This window comes from Portunus trituberculatus, chromosome 43 (assembly GCF_017591435.1).
Source record: "Portunus trituberculatus isolate SZX2019 chromosome 43, ASM1759143v1, whole genome shotgun sequence".
NCBI lineage: Eukaryota > Metazoa > Arthropoda > Malacostraca > Decapoda > Portunidae > Portunus > Portunus trituberculatus.
In genome coordinates this window covers 17,946,690-17,970,375 of record NC_059297.1, presented here as the reverse complement: position 1 = coordinate 17,970,375, position 23,686 = coordinate 17,946,690, and the positions used below count along the sequence as shown (strand labels likewise).

General features: G+C 49.4%; 1 long non-coding RNA gene across 1 annotated transcript in view; it reads right to left on the bottom strand.

The window, feature by feature from the left end:
* Nucleotides 1-15,350: 15,350 nt before the first annotated feature.
* LOC123518417 overlaps nt 15,351-23,686 on the bottom strand; it is a 14,613-nt gene continuing 6,277 nt past the window's right edge. Inside the window, exon 2 of the long non-coding RNA XR_006678786.1 lies at nt 15,351-15,806. This is a non-coding gene — a long non-coding RNA (uncharacterized LOC123518417). The remainder of the gene's footprint in view (nt 15,807-23,686) is intronic.

The window sequence follows — 23,686 nt, the reverse complement described above, 5'->3', positions numbered from 1 at the left end:
CCCTCCCCTACTTCTTCCTACCTCCAAGCTTTCAGGGAGGTTAGAAACATGAAACAACATATATGCCTTGCATCAAATGTGTATTGGCTGGAAGGAAATATTAGAGCATATGAGTCTGTGTAAGGTAGGGAGCATTTTTGCAACTCATGGCAGCATGTCTTCTGCCATCATGTCACACTTCACCTGATATAATGGTGTCTGGATGCCTGGGAAAGACCACACCTGTCCATAAGATGTGCAGTAGTCAAGATTCCCTCGACCACAAACAGTGCACTCAAACAAGGGAGACAAATTGGCATTAGGAAAGTAATATTATTCTGAGCAGCACTGAAATCCCTGTGTTTGGTGCAAGGCCAGAGTTTTTCTCTCTTCCTCTCCATTCATAGTTTCACTCTATATTCATAGTCACCAAAGACATTGAAAATATAAAAAAAGAAAAATTGTAAAGTTTCTGATGCTGGAACAAAATAATTGTATTTACATTAATTTCACTGGGAAAAATATAAAGCTGTTAGTTTGCTAACATTGAAGTTCACAAACTCAGTCATAGAATGGATAAAGTTCATAAGGTAATAGCATATTGTATGTGTATTTACTTAGATGTATTTACCTAGTTGTGTTTTGCAGGAAAAGATCGAGCTATACTTATGTTATCCTGTCTCCATATCTATAGTTGTCCATTTTAGCCTTAAAGTCATGAATATTTCTTGCTTGAACCACTGTTTCATCCAAATTGTTCCATATTTGGAAAACTATATTTCTTAATGTCTCTTCTACACTCGGTCTTTTTCAATTTCATACTGTGTCCCTGTGTATTTCATGAGTTCCACACCAATAAGTTGTCTTTGTCAACTTGATCCATCCCCTTCCATGACCTGCATATAGCGATTAGGTCTCCTCTTTCTTTCCTCTGTGGCAATATTGGAAGTTTTAATCGCTTTAATCTGTCCTCATAAATTAGGTCTCCATTCTTCCTTACTATGTGTGTGTATTCACCTCGGTCGCCTGCTGGTCACCCAGCCAGTCTTCCCCATTATAGAGCGAGCTCAGGTGTGTGTGTGTGTGTGTGTGTGTGTGTGTGTGTGTGTGTGTGTGTGTGTGTGTGTGTGTGTGTGTGTGTGTGTGTGTGTGTGTGTGTGTGTGTGTGTGTGTGTGTGTGTACACACCTAGTTGTATTTTACCTAGTTGTAGTTTTACAGGGCCTGGGCTTTATGCTCATGTGGCCCTGTCTCCATATCTTTTTTTTTTTCTTTTATGTAGGGAAGAGGGCCAGCCAAGGGCAAAAAAGAGACCACTTGAGCGCTGGCTCTGCAAGGACTTCAAAAAGTGCCAAACCGTCAGCCAGAATTAGGGGAGCAAATGCCTCGATACCTCCCTCTTAAAAGAAGACAAGTTGTAGGAATTCGGAAATACAGATGCAGGGAGGGAGTTCCAGAGTTTACCAGTGAAAGGGATGAATGATTGAGCGTACTGGTTAACTCTTGCATTAGAGAGTTGGACAGAATAGGGATGAGAGGAAGAAGAAAGCCTTGTGCAGCGTGGCCGCAGGAGGAGGGGAGGCATGCAGTTAGCAAGATCAGTAGAACAGTTACCATGAAAATAGCGATAAAATATAGAAAGGGATGCAACATTTCGGCGGTGAGAAAGAGACTGAAGACAGTTACAGTTGAGACGAAGAGATTCCACCCTATCAGAGGAGACTCCATACAGGGACGGATAAGGCCCTTATACAGAGTAAGCAGTTGGAGGGGCGAGAAAAACTGTCGGAGACGCCTCAGAACACCTAATTTCATAGAAGCTGTTTTAGCAAGAGATGAGATGTGAAGTTTCCAGTTAAGATTATGAGCAAAGGACAGACCGAGGATATTCATTGTGGAAGAGGAGACAGTTGGGTGTCACAGAAGAAGAAGTGATAGTTGTCTGGAAGGTTGTGTCGAGTTGATAGATGGAGGAATGAGTTTTTGAGGCATTGAAAACTACTAGATTTTCTCTGCCCCAATCGGAAATCTTAGAAAGATCGGAAGTCAAGCGTTCCATGGCATCCCCGCGTGATCTGTTGATTTCCTGAAGGGTTGGACGTCTCTGAAAAAACGTGGAAAGATGTAGGGTGGTATCATCAGCGTAGGAGTGGATAGGGCAAGAAGTTTGGTTAAGAAGGTCATTAATGAATAATAGAAAGAGAGTGGGTGACAGGACAGAACCCTGAGGAACACCACTATTAATAGGTTTAGGAGAAGAACAGTAGCTGTCTACCACAGCAGCAATAGAGCGGTCGGAAAGGAAACTTGAGATAATGTTGCAGAGAGAAGGATAGAAGCCATAGGAGGGCAGTTTTGAAATCAAAGCTTTATGCCAGACTCTATCAAAAGCTTTTGATATGTCTAATGCGACAGCAAAAGTTTCACCGAAATCTCTAAAAGAGAACACTTATCCAATTTTTCTTTAAAACTATGCACACTCGTTGCTGACACCACTTCCTCACTCAAACTGTTCCAAGTCTCAACACATCTTTGGTAGAAACTATATTTTTTAACATCTTTCAGACATCTTTCCTTCGTCAGTTTCTTACTATGCAATCTTGTGCTTCTAATGTCATATTCTTCTCTCCAGATTAGTTTCTCATTATCCACTTGATCCATACTGTTAATCAATTTATAAACTTGTATCAGATCCCCTCTCTCTCTCTCCTCTGTTCCAGGGTTGGTAGATCCATAGCTTTTAGTCTCTTCTCATATGTCATCCCTTTAAATTCTGGAACCATTCTTGTAGCCATTTTTTTGTAGTCTCCAATTTCCTTATGTGTTTCTTTTTATGGGGGGTCCACACAACTCCTGCATATTCCAATCTAGGTCTTATTTTAGTACTTATCAATTTTTTTCATCAATTCTTTGTCCATATAGTGAAATGCTAATCCAATATTCTTTAGCAAATTATATGTCTCTCAAAATTCTATTAATAGAGCTTACTGGGTGATTGTTTTCTTCCATCGTCACTCCCAAGTCCTTTTCCTTTTTTACTTTTTCTAGTTCTACTCCATCTCCCATCTTATAGATTCACACTGGTCATCTTTCACTTTTCCCCATTTCCATGACATGGCTTTTGTCCACATTGAATTCCATCTTCTATTTTTTACTTCATTTCCACATCTTGTTTAAGTCTTCCTGCAATATTTCACAATCCTCTTTTTGTTTTATGACTGCACAGTTTCGCATCGTCTGCAAACATATTTATGTAGCTGTTCACTCCCTCTGGCATGTCATTTATATATATGAGAAAAAGTATTGGCGCCAATACTGATCCCTGTGGCACTCCGCTGTCTACTGCTCTCCACTTGGACTTCATATCTTTAACTACCGTCCTTATTTCTCTCCCCCTCAAGTAATTTTCCATCCATCTCAGAGAGAGAGAGAGAGAGAGAGAGAGAGTGTGTGTGTGTGTGTGTGTGTGTGTGTGTGTGTGTGTGTGTGTGTGTGTGTGTGTGTGTGTGTGTGTGTGTGTGTGTGTGTAAAATTCACCTTGGTCACCTGCTGGTCACCCAGCCAGTCTTCTCCATTATGGAGCGAGCTCAGAGCTCATAGACCAATCTTCGGGTATGACTGAGACCACAACACACTCCACACACACTGAGAAAGCGAGGCCACAACCCCTTGAGTTACATCCCGTACCTATTTACTGCTAGGTGAACAGGGTCCACACATTAAGAGGCTTGCCCATTTGCCTCGCCACCCCGGGACTCGAACCTGGCCCTCTTGATTGTGAGTTGAGCGTGCTAACCACTACATTACGCGGTGTGTGTGTGTGTGTGTGTGTGTGTGTGTGTGTGTGTGTGTGTGTGTGTGTGTGTGTGTGTGTGTGTGTGTGTGTGTGTGTGTGTACTTAGTTGTATTTATCTAGTTTTATATTACAGGGTTTGAACGGGGCTCATAGTGACCTGTCTCCATATCTAATTTTGTCCAACTTTTCCTTAAATTATGCACACTTTCTGCTGTTAGAATCTCTTCACTCAAGCCATTCCAGATGTCCACTATCCTGTGTGGAAAGCTAAACTTTTTAATTTTCTTAAAACATTGACTTCTTATGATCTTAGAGTGACCTCTTATTCATCTATCTCCATCTTTAGTTAGTGATACCAGGTCTTGTCTGTTTATCTTTTCCATACAGTTAACTATATTATACATCATGATTAGGTCTCCTCTTTCCTGTTTATCCTTCAAAGTTTCCTTCTGTCTTTCTTCATAGGGAATGTCTTAATTTCTGGCATCATTTTCATAGCTGCCCTTTAGATCATTCCTGGTTTTCAGTTGTGTGTGTGTGTGTGTGTGTGTGTGTGTGTGTGTGTGTGTGTGTGTGTGTGTGTGTGTGTGTGTGTGTGTGTGTGTGTGTGTGTGTGTGTGTGTGTGTGTGTGTGTAGTTTCTCCTCTCTCTCTCTCTCTCTCTCTCTCTCTCTCTCTCTCTCTCTCTCTCTCTCTCTCTCTCTCTCTCTCTCTCTCTCTCTCTCTCTCTCTCTTTTTATTTACACAAATCAATACATAGTTGAAGAGTATGTTACAAAATATTTTTACATATGATGTAGCACTTTACAGGCTAAAGGGAACATTTTAGTGTTCCCTATCTAAAAGCCTAACTCTAAATGTTTTAACAATTGTTACTATGGTGCTTATGGCAACCAGATGTTGACACACTTCTTGAATTGCTGCAGATTCATTTCACTGAAGTCTATCTGTGCAGCAATTAAAGTGTTCCACAGTTTACCATAATGGTGAACGTACTGACGTTGATGGTGCCAAGTACGGCATCGGCACTGAAATAATTCACCAGGCATTAAAGTGACAGCCCGGGTGGTCACTTGTGCCCGCCGCAGGGGCTGGCGGAGAGCTTGGAGATGCGGGATTCGCTGTTGCTGTATTTTGTACATCACAGCTAGGCCCGCTACGTCCCTGCGATGCTGAAGGGAGTGGAGCTTTGGCTCATTTCTGGCCCCACTGTCCTTTATGAGCCTCACTGCCCGAGCCTGTACCCTGTCCAACAGGGAAAGATGCCTGCTCGCCGCTCCTCCCCACGCAAGACACGAGTACTCCAGGGAGGAACGAACTTGAGCCTTGTACAATATCTCCAGGCCTTTGTCGTCAAGGAGCCACGACATCCTCCTGAGTGACGCCAGCTTACCCGAGGCCTCCCTGGCTAGACGCTCTATGTGGTGCCTGAAGGTCAGCGCAAAGTCATATGTGACCCCCAGTACATCCATCTCGTCTTGCCGCCGTATAGTTTTCCCCTCAAGGCTGAGCTGAAGGGGCGTCCTCGACCTTGAGATGATTGTCATTTGTGTTTTGTTTGGGGCAAATTTTACTTGCCACTTGCTGCCCCACGACACAATGCGGTTCAGGGTAACGTTCATGTGGTCGGCCGTGGCAGTCTCCTCCCCTGAGCTGAAGCTCTGAGCCAGCGTGAGGTCATCAGCATAAGCTCTTACACTGGGGATTAAGTGCAGGAGGTCGTTTATGTAGATGTTCCAGAGCAGGGGGCCGAGACAGCTTCCTGAGGAACACCTGCTTTTACTGCATGCTGTTCAGACTCTTGGCCATCAATGACTACTTTGAGATTCCTTTTTCTCAAGTAATCTCCAAACAGCAACAAGAGGGGCCCATCCACACCTGCAGCACGGAGCTTTGCAAGGAGGCCTGCAGGCCACACCTTGTCAAAAGCCCCTTCGATGTCAAGGGCAACAACTGCAGTGGCCTTGCCTGCGTCCAGAGCAGCACTCCATTCCGAGGTGAGCAGCAGGTGAAGGTCAGCGGCCGATCTGCCCGGCCTGAACCCAAACTGCCGACTACACAGTAGGTGGTGCTTCTCAAGGTGCTCTGTGACTCTTGAGGCCACTATGGACTCGAGCACCTTGCTGAGCACAGGCAGCAGGGACACCGGACGATAGTTTTTTGCCACTGTTCTTTCGTTTTCTTGTGTACTGGCACAACACTAGCCACTTTCCAGATACTTGGCCACCTGCTGGTCCGTAAGCACTGATTGAATATCGTAGAGAGTGGGTGAGCCAGCTCATCAGCACACTGGCGAAGAAGGCGTGGGCTAATGTTATCAGGACCCACTGCTTTTGTCACATCAAGGTTTGAGAGCACTGCCTTCACTTCCACTTCACTCGTTGTGGCACATGATAATTTTTCTTTCACTATGTTTGGTAGTGGGGGTGGAGATCTTTTAGGGTCGGAGACACATCTTATCAGTGAAATGCTTGGCCGGGAGGTTAGCTTTATCTCGGGCAGACTGCGCTATTGTGCCGTCATCCCGGTGGAGGGGAGGAATGGTGTTCCCCCTAGACACACCTTGTTGCTCCTTAACAAGACTCCACCAGCGTTTTGACCCCACCTGGCCGCCCGCAGCTTCCTCTTGAGATCAGTCACCCATTGGTCAGAGGCCCACTCTTGAGTAGCCCTCATGTGGTCGGTTGCCTCCCTGTGTCGCTGCCTGTTCCATGCTGTGGGATGCCTTTTAAAGGTGAGCCAGGCACGGTACTTTGCGTCAGAGGTAGCTTGACATTCTGGCCCAAACCAGGGTTTTGGTCTGATGCCTTGGTTTGGTGTGTGGAGTGGGGCACCCAGCGGTCCTGCAGGGTGTGAAGCAGCTCTGTGAACTGCCCCACCTGCTGGTCAGTGTCTCCACATAACACTTCATCCCAGTCAGTAGTTTTGAGGGAGGCTCGCATAGCCTGCCAGTTTGCCTTCTTCCACCTCCACAGTGTTCGAGTGTAGCACTCCTCACGTGGCCTCTTAAAACTAATCCTTGTGAGGACTGCCACATGGTCCGAAGTGCCCACAAAGTTTAGGGAAGAACACTGTATGGTATCGGAGGGAAGGTCGGTCACGACTGGATCGAAGGATGATCCAGAGCGGTGAGTGGGAAAGGTGATATAGTTGTGCAAGTCGTGCACAACCATGAGTGTGTTAAATGCCTCACTCACTGTGTTTTGGTTTAAGTCACCAATTATTATCACATTTTCACACTTATTTGCTACCATCATTGCGTCTATATTCACTGTCATATAGTCAATGAGTAAAGTGCCTTGTGACGGGGGGGTGATAACACCCAACACACAATGAACCTTTCCTGTTTCTGTCAGTGACTTTTAACACTAACAAGCTCCTCGGGCACAGGCTTGGCTGGTTCAATGACCTTAACATTGAGCATTTCTTTGTAACAAAAGGCCACACCTCCACCTTGGGTAGATCGGTCCTTTCTTTGCCAAGCCGAATATCCGCGCGCACGAGCATAATTCACTGGCACACTAACATCTAAGAAAGTTTCACACACAAAAGCAATGTCAGCACGGTGTTTAATAATCACATTATGCGTGAGTTCACCGACGTTGGTGTGAAAACCTCTTAAGTTTGCCGACACTATTTTCACTTCACTAGCGGCCACCTTGGTGTAGTTGTGTGAGGTGTTGCGGGGCGGCTCCATAATGGAAAGCGTGGGGTGGAGGGGAGAAGGACCAGGGGTGCTGAGGAATGGGAGTCCCTTGGGCCAGTGCTGGTCCAGCTGTCCTCGCTGTGTGTGAGTGCGGTTGTTGTAGTTGCCAGGCGACAGTTTTCAGTGCATTCAGTGTCTCCTGGTTACTTTCCCTCACTGCCAACACTAATTCTTGTTGTCTTTGGTCAGCTAATCTTGTTTTGCAGTTTTGAGAGGAGTGAAAGCGGCCGTGACAGTAATCACACCCTTTTCTCGGGCACTGATCTCGGGTATGGCCCCAGCGCTTGCACTGCGGACACTTCCGTGCCTGCTGCTGCTGCCTAGAATGTAGTTGTTGCCTCGGCTCAGCTGCCACTTCTCCAGAGACGGTGTTACTTCTAACTGCTGGTTTTCTCCTCTGTAGGTGTCGAGGGTGAGGACGAGAGTTCTGAGCTGCTTGTTGAGGATGACTTTCCCTTCCTTCCACACTCTCACTCTCACCACCATGAGCAGGTGCTGGTTGCTGCTCCTCAGCTGATTCAGGAGCAGGTTGGGGTGGGTGTGGGGGTGAGGTAGTGGTACTGGATATTTGAGGAGGGAAAGAGATGTCGGTATCCACGCCAGGTGTGTGTTCTCTGCCTTCCCTGGGGAAGATAAGTCCAGCCTCACGGTCAATGTTGTCAGGTCTCGCTGTACACGCTACAGACCTCTGTTCAAAGTCCTCGCTAGCTCGTGTGGCTAGTAATGTGTCCACTACTGACAAAGCCTCCACTAACACACTCCTTTTATCCTCCAGGTCAGCAGTTACTTGTCTGTAGTGTGTCAATTGTGCATTACTAGAGGCTAGTTCCTTCCGAGCTGTTCTTAACAAGGTCACTAGTTCCTCCTTCTGTAGGTCGTCCAAACCGTCCTCGTTGGCCTCTTCAGTCTGAGGACTCTGGGCTGTTGTATTGGTTTGGTGTATGTCTGCCTCAGTGATGCGGCTGGTGAACGTCACTGAGTCACTAATTCCTGCCAATCCACGAAGATGTTCTGTGTTGCCACATTTAAATTTTGCCTCGCCACCCAAACAGTGTGCATGACATAAGTTAGGACAACTTTCTGTGACGCACTGCTTGTCTGATTGTAGATTTACCTTCCGACCACACACTGCACACCAGAAAGCAGGCCTGTACCCACAAAGGCCTGTGGGTCTTTCAATAAGACGTGACAGACACTCCGTAACCATGCTTGTAGGGTGTTGGTGGAGTTGGGTGCAGTCAACAGGTGATGGTGGTGGTGATAGCTGTGGCAAATCGCGGTGGACGTAGGGTTGGGTAGGGTGCGGTCAGGTCAGGTCAGGGTCTCGGTACTGGAGTTAATTAGCTCTGGTTAAGGGGTGTGTGGGTGCTTGGGGTAGATTCCCAGGGGATTTATATCCTCCGTGTAGAGTGCAGTATCAGGACGTGTAGGGGGTGGAACTGTACATTGTACACTGACACAACACTGAATCTCCGCCGTTGCACTTTACTGTCACAACACTGAATGAATCCCCGGCACTGTTACTGGAGGGCACCGGAGAACACCGAGTACGGATAAGAGGACACCACAAGGGATGAGCGGAACAAAGACTGAACTCGTCACTGTAGCCCCTATGGCCTTGCGACACTTCACTGTCATAACGCTGTTCATTATCACAACACTGTTCACTATCACAGCACTGTCTGCAGATGAGATGAAACCACGTGCAAATTCTATCCACAGCTACGGAGCGACCTGTGAACACGTCCTCTCTCTACGACCTCTGACCTGACTCTCTCTCTCTCTCTCTCTCTCTCTCTCTCTCTCTCTCTCTCTCTCTCTCTCTCTCTCTCTCTCTCTCTCTCTCTCTCTCTCTCTCTCTCTCTCTCTCTCTCTCTCTCTCTCTCTCTCTCTCTCTCTCTCTCTCTCTCTCTCTCTCTCTCTCTCTCTCTCTCTCTCTCTCTCTCTCTCTCTCTCTCTCTCTCTCTCTCTCTCTCTCTCTCTCTCTCTCTCTCTCTCTCTCTCTCTCTCTCTCTCTCTCTCTCTCTCTCTCTCTCTCTCTCTCTCTCTCTCTCTCTCTCTCTCTCTCTCTCTCTCTCTCTCTCTCTCTCTCTCTCTCTCTCTCTCTCTCTCTCTCTCTCTCTCTCTCTCTCTCTCTCTCTCTCTCTCTCTCTCTCTCTCTCTCTCTCTCTCTCTCTCTCTCTCTCTCTCTCTCTCTCTCTTTTTTTTTTTTTTTTTATTTAAACAAAACTTAATACAAAGGAACATGTACCCAAAGGCGCACTGTCGTGTGCTACCTATTCTAAGGGTACTACAATCTATTTCTACAATATTTACAAGACTTAAAATAGATAATATACAAGATGGTCAGCATGTAAATGGAGCACTATTCGTTTCACTTCACTAGCACTATTCACGCACTGCACTACACTGAGTGTCACGTCACAAAGAGTGTCAGAGGAGTTGGCAGTGTCTGTCTCCACTTATGTGCCATCAGTTTGACACTGTGAGTGTTCATCTCCTGGACGTGAGGCACCGCGGCCGTGAACAAGTTCCACATCCTGGAGACGCGTCCTGCGAAGGTGCGTTGATGCTGACACCCGTGGGATCGCGGCACCTCTACGGCGTCACCACCATTGAGCACCGTTCTCGTGCTCCGTGCGGTGACTCTTAGAGGATGACGCAGCCCTGCCAGATGTGGCACTCTTTGCACCTGTGCCTTATGGAACACTACGATCGCCGCCACGTCTCTGCGGTGTTCCAGTGAATCAAGGGACGCTCAGGCTCTGGGTGAGGTGGTAGTGCAGCATCTACTAGCCGTATGGCGCGGCGTTGGATGCTGTCCAGTCTCCTTCTGTGTGTGGCGGCACAGGACATCCAGGAGAGAGCTGCGTATTCAAGGTGGGGCCGCACCTGTGCCTTGTACAGCAGCAGTCTCCCTTCCTGTCGAGGAAACTGGCGATCCTTCTGAGAGCGGAGATCCTGTGAGAGGCTTTCTTGGCAATGGTTTTGACATGCCTGTCAAACCTCAGCCCTTGATCCACCCACTCCAAGTATCTTGACGTCAAAGACTCTCTCTCTCTCTCTCTCTCTCTCTCTCTCTCTCTCTCTCTCTCTCTCTCTCTCTCTCTCTCTCTCTCTTTTTTTTTTTTTTATTTAAACAAAACTTTATACAAAGGAACATGTACCCAAAGGCGCACTGTCGTGTGCTACCTATTCTAAGGGTACTACAATCTATTTCTCTACAATATTTACAAGACTTAAAAATAGATAATATACAAGATGGTCAGCATGTAAATGGAGCACTATTCGTTTCACTTCACTAGCACTATTCACGCACTGCACTACACTGAGTGTCACGTCACAAAGAGTGTCAGAGGAGTTGGCAGTGTCTGTCTCCACTTATGTGCCATCAGTTTGACACTGTGTGTGTTCATCTCCTGGACGTGAGGCACCGCGGCCGTGAACAAGTTCCACATCCTGGAGACGCGTCCTGCGAAGGTGCGTTGATGCTGACACCCGTGGGATCGCGGCACCTCTACGGCGTCACCACCATTGAGCACCGTTCTCGTGCTCCGTGCGGTGACTCTTAGAGGATGACGCAGCCCTGCCAGATGTGGCACTCTTTGCACCTGTGCCTTATGGAACACTACGATCGCCGCCACGTCTCTGCGGTGTTCCAGTGAATCAAGGGACGCTCAGGCTCTGGGTGAGGTGGTAGTGCAGCATCTACTAGCCGTATGGCGCGGCGTTGGATGCTGTCCAGTCTCCTTCTGTGTGTGGCGGCACAGGACATCCAGGAGAGAGCTGCGTATTCAAGGTGGGGCCGCACCTGTGCCTTGTACAGCAGCAGTCTCCCTTCCTGTCGAGGAAACTGGCGATCCTTCTGAGAGCGGAGATCCTGTGAGAGGCTTTCTTGGCAATGGTTTTGACATGCCTGTCAAACCTCAGCCCTCGATCCACCTCCACTCCAAGTATCTTGACGTCATCTTGGAGTGGGAGAGCAGCAGCGCCAAAAGACAACTTTCCTGCCATTGCTGCCATGGCGGCTGGGGACCGAGAGACAACCATTGCTTGTGTCTTCTCCGGCGCGAATGTCACTTGCCAGCGAGCACCCCACTCCTTTATCACTCGTAGCTGCTGATTGATGGCCTCAGCAGCCCGCCCACTGTCCTGGCGTGGATAGGTATAGGAGAGGGTGCAGTCATCAGCATAGGCCATGACTCCTGGCAGTAGCTGGAGAAGATCATCCACGTAGATATTCCACAGGAGTGGGCCAAGAATTGAACCCTGTGGCACTGATGCCTCCACAGGCAGGGACTCAGATGTTTGCCCGTTGACAACCACCTTGAGGCTTCTGTCCTGCAGGTAATTTCCCAAGAGTCGTAGCAAGCCACCCTGGATGCCTTTAGCACGAAGCTTTTCTAGTAATCCGTTGTGCCATACTTTATCAAAAGCTCCTGCTATGTCCAAAGCAACCACTATAGTGTCCTTGCCGTCGTCGAGGGCGTCCTGCCAATGCCTGGTGAGAAGCATCATTAGGTCGGAGGTTGACCTTCCAGGTCTGAACCCAAACTGTTGGTCTGAGAGGAGGGCATTGTCCTTGAGATGGCTACACACCACCTCTGCCACGACCCTCTCAAACACTTTACCCACCACTGACAACAGGGATATGGGTCTGTAGTTTTTGGGTCCGTCCTGGAGCTTTTTGTGTGCAGGAACTACTCGAGCCTCCTTCCACACTGAAGGCCAGACGTTTTCCCGTACACAAGTTGTGAAGACTTGGGTGAGAGGGGCAGCCAGTTCCTGGGAGCATCGCTTCAGCAGGTGCGGGCTGATGTCATCAGGGCCGGTGGCTTTCTGTGTGTCCAGCCCCGCAATAATCGCTTCACCTGCTGATGCGTCACCTCCACCATGGTGACAGTCTTCTCACATTGCTGGACCAGCTGAGGCGGTGGCTGCTGTGGATTCCCGACCTTCATTTTTCCAGCAAACAAGGAAGCCAGCAACTGTGCCCTCTCCTTACTGCTGGTGGCGACAGTACCGTCCTGCTTGCTGAGGGAGGGATGGATTCTTGGTGGCCAGTTCCTTGTTTGTCCTTAACAAGAGACCACCAAGTTTTGTTTCCTACGCCAGTGCCACACAGTTTCCGGCGCAGGCTTTCCTCCCACTTTTTTAAGGCCCACTTGCTGGTTACCACCATCCTCCTGCATGCAGCCCTGTGCAGGTCCTTGTTGCGCCGAGTCGGGTTCCTCTTGTAGCGGAGCCAGGCAGCATACTTTGCCTCGGCAGCAACACGGCAACGGTAGCCAAACCATGGCTGATCCGTCGATCTGGTGGTGTATTCCCTGTGTGGGACGTGGCGTCTCTGGAGGGCGAGAAGGTGAGAGGTGAGTGCAAGTGCTTCACTCTCTGCTCCTCCCTGTAGCAGAGTGGCCCATGGGGTGTGGGTCAGGTCGCGGCGCAGGGAAGCCCAGTCTGCTTTGTTCCACAGCCAGATGGTGCGGGTGGTGGCCTCGTCCTGAGCCACGCCCACTTCCAGCTGTGTCAGTACAGCGTGATGGTCAGAGCTGCCCACGAGCCCCAGCTGATGACACTGAAGCTTGTCTTCCTGGTAGTCTGAGATGACAGGGTCTAATGTCCCTCCTCGTTCATGTGTGGGAAGGTGACATGATCTGTCAGACCCTGCACCTCCAGGAGATTCTCGTAGGCGTCTCTTTCCAGGTGGTGATTGAGATCCCCCACAATCAGCACGTGGCTGCAGCTGTGTGCCATCATCAGGTTGTCTAAGGTCTCAGTCAGGTACAGGAGTGAGTCAGGCCCTTGTCGCGGGGGGCGATACAGGGCACACAGCAGGAGGGCTGAGCGGTCTGCCAGCATTACTCGGAAGTACATCATCTCCATCATTGGAGGCGTGTCTATGTCGAGTAGCTGGGCCTGCATTCCTTCCTTGAAGCAGACAGCCACTCCACCTCCTGTTCGCTCCTGTCGGTCCCTCCTCACCCAGTGGGTGAAGCCCTGCATCCTGCCATACGTGGGCTCCACCTCACTGTTCAGCCATGTCTCGGTCACCACAACAACGTCTGCATTGTGTCGTTGCACACAGTTGTGGTATAAGTCTGCAAGGTTAGTCCGGAGACCACGGACGTTGCTAGAGACGACCTTTAGTTGGCGGCGGGGCAAGCTGGCTGTACCATGGTGAGGGATGGTAGTGAGCGAGGCCTGCTAGTCCGAGGTGGTGGTTAGGGTCCGCGGCCGACTGCTGGTACTGGTGAAGAGGAGTGGTCCACTGCCGCCCCTGGTTCTGATTCCAGATACCAGGCTGAGGAAGGAGTGGGCGAGGTTGTGGCAAGGACTGAAATGAAGTGAGGGGGTGGGCGGGCTGAGGCGCTGCAGGTGGGAAGGGTGTGGCTGTGTATCTTTCCACCGTAAGAAGCCGCTGTAGGAGACGCTCCTGACGTAAATCGTCAGTTCTGGCGTGGCAAGTAGCAGAAGTGTGTCCTTTCCGTGAGCAGTACTCACACACTTTTGCCTTGGCTCGCTTTTGTGTCTGCTTGGTGGCCTGGTGAGTCTGTCTGTCTCTCTCTCTCTCTCTCTCTCTCTCTCTCTCTCTCTCTCTTTCTCTCTCTCTCTCTCTCTCTCTCTCTCTCTCTCTCTCTCTCTCTCTCTCTCTCTCTCTCTCTCTCTCTCTCTCTCTCTCTCTCTCTCTCTCTCTCTCTCTCTCTCTCTCTCTCTCTCTCTCTCTCTCTCTCAGGTGTAATAAGGGGGCCTGTGATGTTTGGACAATTTTATCAGTGGGATCTTTTTATGGGGAAAGCTTTTTTTCTTGTTTGTTTTCTTCAGTGTTCTTAAAAGAGATCATTTTTTTGCAGTTGCTCATCATAGTCTTTTCTTTCAATTTTGGCACCTTATTTCTTGCTGTGTATTCTTTATCATTGCCTTAATTTGTTCCTGTGTGTAGAGCATACCACCACTATAGCAGCAGCAGTAGTGTTCTGTCAATGTATGAATGAGTGAATGTTATTAGTGAGTTGGTGCACCTTGTGAAATGTTCATCAAGATGGTTACAAGGATTGGTTTGCAGTATCATTGTAGAATGGGAGGAGAGGATGCTTGGCTCTGCTTTTTATTGTCAGATTTGCATGTGAAAGTTATTTGCTCTAAGATAATTTTTTTGATAATTGATGGATATAGAAAAAAGTTTAAGTATGGAAGTTTTTGTAGAAAGTTTGTGTTTGAGTGAGAATAATACTGAGCATGTTTATTGTCTTCATAACTATTTTCCTAAAGTGTTACTATTTTTTGCAGAAGTTTGATTGCAGAGAAAGCTGGTGGTGTCTTGCCTCGTCTCGCCACTGGGCCGGACGTGAGTAAGAGCCAAGTGGAGGGTGTCTACAGCCAGTACTGGGTGCCCTCCCTGTCTGCTACTGTCACAGCACCTCATCAACAGCCAACTACTTACCTCCAGTGTAATGTCTTGTCAAGGATTCATTGTTATTATGGTATGATTGTGTGACTATTGGGACTCATGTGAAGTATTTAGTTTTGCAATTTTAAGCAATGTTGTTATTTTTTTGTGTAAAATAAATTTATGTAGCTAGTGATAATTTGCAAGTAAACAAGTTTTCTGGTGGTCACAATTCATGCCTTGAAACTGGAACTAGCATAGACTTAAATTTGAGACAACTTTTGCACATAGAGAATCCATCCCTCCCCATGCATGGAGGGTCGGCTCTTCATTCCTGATCCTCTCCCATTAAGGGTGAGGGACAGGTCCTTGTGCAAATCTCCCCTTAAACTTAGTCTATATGCCAGTCCTTGCTTCATGACTTGTTATTCACATAGCATAATTCCATCATTATGTGCAATTTGAAAAGTGCAAAATATCCTGAAACATGTAATTTATTTATTTTGATAGCACCATTCATAATAGAAGTGTGTACAGAACTTGTGCTGGCCAGGCCTGAAGGTAGTGGTGTTTCTTGATCTATGCTGAAAGAACTTCTTACATTTTTTCTTCCCAGAATGGAGGAGAAGGAGGGAAGCAAATTGTTATGCCTGTGCAAGTCCTGAAGGTTGTTTGTCAGTCCCACCAGCAGAACTTAAAGGGAATTTCCTGCATTTTTCCTGCTGTTTCTGTTAACATCCTCATGCAACTACTTGTACCAGCTAGGTCCTGATGCTACTATTGCTGCTGTACTCTTCTTCTCAGGCTGATGACACTTGTACTCTCTTCCAGATGAAACAGGATTCCCTCATTGCCTCAGAGAATGTCAGGCCTGATAACTTCAGAGATGCAGTACTGGCAGAGATTTTTGTGGGCTATTCATGAGATGGCAATCTCACACCTGCAAGAAAAATCACATTACATCATTCATCATCTACACACAAGAAACTTTATGGTGCTAAGACTCTACACTGTTCTCCAGTGGTGTCGTATTACACAGTGGAAAAGAAGACAAAGAGAAAGGAAGAAGAGGAAGGAGAAGCTGGACCCAAAACAGTGGTGGAATGCAGATGACTGCACCATCTCCTTGACTTTAGAGAGGGGAAAGCAGGCAGAAATGCAGACTGCCAACACACTACTCTAAGATATCATGGCCTGGGGTGACCGATTGCAAGTCAAGTTTGCCTCTGAAAAGACTCAGGCTATGGTGACATCCTGTTCTCACAAGGACGCGTGAGCTGCGTGGAAGGCTGAGGATGGGTGATAACAGCATCCCTTACAAGACAGCCACCTCCAAAAGGACACCTCCAAACCTCCTTGGTTTAGAGGTGGACTCAAAGCTGCTCTTCGAGAAAAGATACCAGATACCTCCACTTTCCCCAGGACCAATAGTGAGGGGGAGAGATTCAAACGTTTAGCGTGGAAAAATCGTGATTAAATGAACGATCCCCGGCTCTCCGCACGCAACGGTGCTATTGTACCAAAACGATCACCGTACGTTAAGGGTTAAGATGTAGCTCAAAAAGCATCGCAGAAGGTGACATTGTTGCGTTGTCTGAGACACCTCCTTGACGCCGATGGGCTCCTGACTCTGTACAAGGCTCATGTCAGGCCTATCATGGAGTACGCGCTGCTCAAGTGCCCCATGCCTCCTCAACCTGCTAGACAAAGTGCAGAAGAGAGCAGAGCACCTCATCAGTGATGCCAGACAGCAACCCCATCCCCAGCAACTGTGGAGGCAGCAACAACAAAGACAGGAAGACAAACAGTTAGAAAGAGAGAGAGAGAGAGAGAGAGAGAGAGAGAGAGAGAGAGAGAGAGAGAGAGAGAGAGAGAGAGAGAGAGAGAGAGAGAGAGAGAGAGAGAGAGAGAGAGAGAGAGAGAGAGAGAGAGAGAGAGAGAGAGAGAGAGAGAGAGAGAGAGAGAGAGAGAGAGAGAGCCAGCCAGCTTGCCCCGCCGCCAACTAAAGGTCGTCTCTAGCAACGTCCGTGGTCTCCGGACTAACCTTGCAGACTTATACCACAACTGTGTGCAACGACACAATGCAGACGTTGTTGTGGTGAGAGACATGGCTGAACAGTGAGGTGGAGCCCACGTATGGCAGGATGCAGGGCTTCACCCACTGGGTGAGGAGGGACCGACAGGAGCGAACAGGAGGTGGAGTGGCTGTCTGCTTCAAGGAAGGAATGCAGGCCCAGCTACTCGACATAGACACGCCTCCAATGATGGAGATGATGTACTTCCGAGTAATGCTGGCAGACCGCTCAGCCCTCCTGCTGTGTGCCCTGTATCGCCCCCCGCGACAAGGGCCTGACTCACTCCTGTACCTGACTGAGACCTTAGACAACCTGATGATGGCACACAGCTGCAGCCACGTGCTGATTGTGGGGGATCTCAATCACCACCTGGAAAGAGACGCCTACGAGAATCTCCTGAGGTGCAGGGTCTGACAGATCATGTCACCTTCCCCACACATGAACGAGGAGGGACATTAGACCCTGTCATCTCAGACTACCAGGAAGACAAGCTTCAGTGTCATCAGCTGGGGCTCGTGGGCAGCTCTGACCATCACGCTGTACTGACACAGCTGGAAGTGGGCGTGGCTCAGGACGAGGCCACCACCCGCACCATCTGGCTGTGGAACAAAGCAGACTGGGCTTCCCTGCGCCGCGACCTGACCCACACCCCATGGGCCACTCTGCTACAGGGAGGAGCAGAGAGTGAAGCACTTGCACTCACCTCTCACCTTCTCGCCCTCCAGAGACGCCACGTCCCACACAGGGAATACACCACCAGATCGACGGATCAGCCATGGTTTGGCTACCGTTGCCGTGTTGCTGCTGAGGCAAAGTATGCTGCCTGGCTCCGCTACAAGAGGAACCCGACTCGGCGCAACAAGGACCTGCACAGGGCTGCATGCAGGAGGATGGTGGTAACCAGCAAGTGGGCCTTAAAAAAGTGGGAGGAAAGCCTGCGCCGGAAACTGTGTGGCACTGGCGTAGGAAACAAAACTTGGTGGTCTCTTGTTAAGGACAAACAGGAACTGGCCACCAAGAATCCATCCCTCCCTCAGCAAGCAGGACGGTACTGTCGCCACCAGCAGTAAGGAGAGGGCACAGTTGCTGGCTTCCTTGTTTGCTGGAAAATGAAGGTGGGAATCCACAGCAGCCACCGCCTCAGCTGGTCCAGCAATGTGAGAAGACTGTCACCATGGTGGAGGTGACGCATCAGCAGGTGAAGCGATTATTGCGGGGCTGGACACACAGAAAGCCACCGGCCCTGATGACATCAGCCCGCACCTGCTGAAGCGATGCTCCCAGGAACTGGCTGCCCTCTCACCCAAGTTCACAACTTGTGTACGGGAAAACGTCTGGCCTTCAGTGTGGAAGGAGGCTCGAGTAGTTCCTGCACACAAAAAGCTCCAGGACGGACCCAAAAACTACAGACCCATATCCCTGTTGTCAGTGGTGGGTAAAGTGTTTGAGAGGGTCGTGGCAGAGGTGGTGTGTAGCCATCTCAAGGACAATGCCCTCCTCTCAGACCAACAGTTTGGGTTCAGACCTGGAAGGTCAACCTCCGACCTAATGATGCTTCTCACCAGGCATTGGCAGGACGCCCTCGACGACGGCAAGGACACTATAGTGGTTGCTTTGGACATAGCAGGAGCTTTTGATAAAGTATGGCACAACGGATTACTAGAAAAGCTTCGTGCTAAAGGCATCCAGGGTGGCTTGCTACGACTCTGGGAAATTACCTGCAGGACAGAAGCCTCAAGGTGGTTGTCAACGGGCAAACATCTGAGTCCCTGCCTGTGGAGGCATCAGTGCCACAGGGTTCAATTCTTGGCCCACTCCTGTGGAATATCTACGTGGATGATCTTCTCCAGCTACTGCCAGGAGTCATGGCCTATGCTGATGACTGCACCTCTCCTATACCTATCCACGCCAGGACAGTGGGCGGGCTGCTGAGGCCATCAATCAGCAGCTACGAGTGATAAAGGAGTGGGGTGCTCGCTGGCAAGTGACATTCGCGCCGGAGAAGACACAAGCAATGGTTGTCTCGGTCCCCAGCCGCCATGGCAGCAATGGCAGGAAAGTTGTCTTTGGCGTTGCTGCTCTCCCACCCAAGATGACGTCAAGATACTTGGAGTGGAGGTGGATCGAGGGCTGAGGTTTGACAGGCATGTCAAAACCATTGCCAAGAAAGCCTCTCACAGGATCTCCGCTCTCAGAAGGATCGCCAGTTTCCTCGACAGGAAGGGGAGACTGCTGCTGTACAAGGCACAGGTGCGGCCCCACCTTGAATACGCAGCTCTCCTGGATGTCCTGTGCCGCCACACACAGAAGGAGACTGGACAGCATCCAACGCCGCGCCATACGGCTAGTAGATGCTGCACTACCACCTCACCCAGAGCCTGAGCGTCCCTTGATTCACTGGAACACCGCAGAGACGTGGCGGCGATCGTAGTGTTCCATAAGGCACAGGTGCAAAGAGTGCCACATCTGGCAGGGCTGCGTCATCCTCTAAGAGTCACCGCACGGAGCACGAGAACGGTGCTCAATGGTGGTGACGCCGTAGAGGTGCCGCGATCCCACGGGTGTCAGCATCAACGCACCTTCGCAGGACGCGTCTCCAGGATGTGGAACTTGTTCACGGCCGCGGTGCCTCACGTCCAGGAGATGAACACACACAGTGTCAAACTGATGGCACATAAGTGGAGACAGACACTGCCAACTCCTCTGACACTCTTTGTGACGTGACACTCAGTGTAGTGCAGTGCGTGAATAGTGCTAGTGAAGTGAAACGAATAGTGCTCCATTTACATGCTGACCATCTTGTATATTATCTATTTTTAAGTCTTGTAAATATTGTAGAGAAATAGATTGTAGTACCCTTAGAATAGGTAGCACACGACAGTGCGCCTTTGGGTACATGTTCTTTGTATTAAGTTTTGTTTAAATAAAAAAAAAAAAAGAGAGAGAGAGAGAGAGAGAGAGAGAGAGAGAGAGAGAGAGAGAGAGAGAGAGAGAGAGAGAGAGAGAGAGAGAGAGAGAGAGAGAGAGAGAGAGAGAGAGAGAGAGAGAGAGAGAGAGAGAGAGAGAGAGAGAGAGAGAGAGAGAGAGAGAGAGAGAGAGAGAGAGAGAGAGAGAGAGAGAGAGAGAGAGAGAGAGAGAGAGAGAGAGAGAGAGAGAGAGAGAGAGAGAGAGAGAGAGAGAGAGAGAGAGAGAGAGAGAGAGAGAGAGAGAGAGAGAGAGAGAGAGAGAGAGAGAGAGAGAGAGAGAGAGAGAGAGAGAGAGAGAGAGAGAGAGAGAGAGAGAGAGAGAGAGAGAGAGAGAGAGAGAGAGAGAGAGAGAGAGAGAGAGAGAGAGAGAGAGAGAGAGAGAGAGAGAGAGAGAGAGAGAGAGAGAGAGAGAGAGAGAGAGAGAGAGAGAGAGAGAGAGAGAGAGAGAGAGAGAGAGAGAGAGAGAGAGAGAGAGAGAGAGAGAGAGAGAGAGAGAGAGAGAGAGAGAGAGAGAGAGAGAGAGAGAGAGAGAGAGAGAGAGAGAGAGAGAGAGAGAGAGAGAGAGAGAGAGAGAGAGAGAGAGAGAGAGAGAGAGAGAGAGAGAGAGAGAGAGAGAGAGAGAGAGAGAGAGAGAGAGAGAGAGAGAGAGAGAGAGAGAGAGAGAGAGAGAGAGAGAGAGAGAGAGAGAGAGAGAGAGAGAGAGAGAGAGAGAGAGAGAGAGAGAGAGAGAGAGAGAGAGAGAGAGAGAGAGAGAGAGAGAGAGAGAGAGAGAGAGAGAGAGAGAGAGAGAGAGAGAGAGAGAGAGAGAGAGAGAGAGAGAGAGAGAGAGAGAGAGAGAGAGAGAGAGAGAGAGAGAGAGAGAGAGAGAGAGAGAGAGAGAGAGAGAGAGAGAGAGAGAGAGAGAGAGAGAGAGAGAGAGAGAGAGAGAGAGAGAGAGAGAGAGAGAGAGAGAGAGAGAGAGAGAGAGAGAGAGAGAGAGAGAGAGAGAGAGAGAGAGAGAGAGAGAGAGAGAGAGAGAGAGAGAGAGAGAGAGAGAGAGAGAGAGAGAGAGAGAGAGAGAGAGAGAGAGAGAGAGAGAGAGAGAGAGAGAGAGAGAGAGAGAGAGAGAGAGAGAGAGAGAGAGAGAGAGAGAGAGAGAGAGAGAGAGAGAGAGAGAGAGAGAGAGAGAGAGAGAGAGAGAGAGAGAGAGAGAGAGAGAGAGAGAGAGAGAGAGAGAGAGAGAGAGAGAGAGAGAGAGAGAGAGAGAGAGAGAGAGAGAGAGAGAGAGAGAGAGAGAGAGAGAGAGAGAGAGAGAGAGAGAGAGAGACAGCAGCCACCGCCTCAGCTGGTCCAGCAATGTGAGAAGACTGTCACCATGGTGGAGGTGACGCATCAGCAGGTGAAGCGATTATTGCGGGGGCTGGACACACAGAAAGCCACCGGCCCTGATGACATCAGCCCGCACCTGCTGAAGCGATGCTCCCAGGAACTGGCTGCCCTCTCACCCAAGTTCACAACTTGTGTACGGGAAAACGTCTGGCCTTCAGTGTGGAAGGAGGCTCGAGTAGTTCCTGCACACAAAAAGCTCCAGGACGGACCCAAAAAACTACAGACCCATATCCCTGTTGTCAGTGGTGGGTAAAGTGTTTGAGAGGGTCGTGGCAGAGGTGGTGTGTAGCCATCTCAAGGACAATGCCCTCCTCTCAGACCAACAGTTTGGGTTCAGACCTGGAAGGTCAACCTCCGACCTAATGATGCTTCTCACCAGGCATTGGCAGGACGCCCTCGACGACGGCAAGGACACTATAGTGGTTGCTTTGGACATAGCAGGAGCTTTTGATAAAGTATGGCACAACGGATTACTAGAAAAGCTTCGTGCTAAAGGCATCCAGGGTGGCTTGCTACGACTCTGGGAAATTACCTGCAGGACAGAAGCCTCAAGGTGGTTGTCAACGGGCAAACATCTGAGTCCCTGCCTGTGGAGGCATCAGTGCCACAGGGTTCAATTCTTGGCCCACTCCTGTGGAATATCTACGTGGATGATCTTCTCCAGCTACTGCCAGGAGTCATGGCCTATGCTGATGACTGCACCCTCTCCTATACCTATCCACGCCAGGACAGTGGGCGGGCTGCTGAGGCCATCAATCAGCAGCTACGAGTGATAAAGGAGTGGGTGCTCGCTGGCAAGTGACATTCGCGCCGGAGAAGACACAAGCAATGGTTGTCTCGGTCCCCAGCCGCCATGGCAGCAATGGCAGGAAAGTTGTCTTTGGCGTTGCTGCTCTCCCACCCAAGATGACGTCAAGATACTTGGAGTGGAGGTGGATCGAGGGCTGAGGTTTGACAGGCATGTCAAAACCATTGCCAAGAAAGCCTCTCACAGGATCTCCGCCTCAGAAGGATCGCCAGTTTCCTCGACAGGAAGGGGAGACTGCTGCTGTACAAGGCACAGGTGCGGCCCCACCTTGAATACGCAGCTCTCTCCTGGATGTCCTGTGCCGCCACACACAGAAGGAGACTGGACAGCATCCAACGCCGCGCCATACGGCTAGTAGATGCTGCACTACCACCTCACCCAGAGCCTGAGCGTCCCCTTGATTCACTGGAACACCGCAGAGACGTGGCGGCGATCGTAGTGTTCCATAAGGCACAGGTGCAAAGAGTGCCACATCTGGCAGGGCTGCGTCATCCTCTAAGAGTCACCGCACGGAGCACGAGAACGGTGCTCAATGGTGGTGACGCCGTAGAGGTGCCGCGATCCCACGGGTGTCAGCATCAACGCACCTTCGCAGGACGCGTCTCCAGGATGTGGAACTTGTTCACGGCCGCGGTGCCTCACGTCCAGGAGATGAACACACAGTGTCAAACTGATGGCACATAAGTGGAGACAGACACTGCCAACTCCTCTGACACTCTTTGTGACGTGACACTCAGTGTAGTGCAGTGCGTGAATAGTGCTAGTGAAGTGAAACGAATAGTGCTCCATTTACATGCTGACCATCTTGTATATTATCTATTTTTAAGTCTTGTAAATATTGTAGAGAAATAGATTGTAGTACCCTTAGAATAGGTAGCACACGACAGTGCGCCTTTGGGTACATGTTCCTTTGTATTAAGTTTTGTTTAAATAAAAAAAAAAAAAAAAAAAAAGAGAGAGAGAGAGAGAGAGAGAGAGAGAGAGAGAGAGAGAGAGAGAGAGAGAGAGAGAGAGAGAGAGAGAGAGAGAGAGAGAGAGAGAGAGAGAGAGAGAGAGAGAGAGAGAGAGAGAGAGAGAGAGAGAGAGAGAGAGAGAGAGAGAGAGAGAGAGAGAGAGAGAGAGAGAGAGAGAGAGAGAGAGAGAGAGAGAGAGAGAGAGAGAGAGAGAGAGAGAGAGAGAGAGAGAGAGAGAGAGAGAGAGAGAGAGAGAGAGAGAGAGAGAGAGAGAGAGAGAGAGAGAGAGAGAGAGAGAGAGAGAGAGAGAGAGAGAGAGAGAGAGAGAGAGAGAGAGAGAGAGAGAGAGAGAGAGAGAGAGAGAGAGAGAGAGAGAGAGAGAGAGAGAGAGAGAGAGAGAGAGAGAGAGAGAGAGAGAGAGAGAGAGAGAGAGAGAGAGAGAGAGAGAGAGAGAGAGAGAGAGAGAGAGAGAGAGAGAGAGAGAGAGAGAGAGAGAGAGAGAGAGAGAGAGAGAGAGAGAGAGAGAGAGAGAGAGAGAGAGAGAGAGAAGAGAGAGAGAGAGAGAGAGAGAGAGAGAGAGAGAGAGAGAGAGAGAGAGAGAGAGAGAGAGAGAGAGAGAGAGAGAGAGAGAGAGAGAGAGAGAGAGAGAG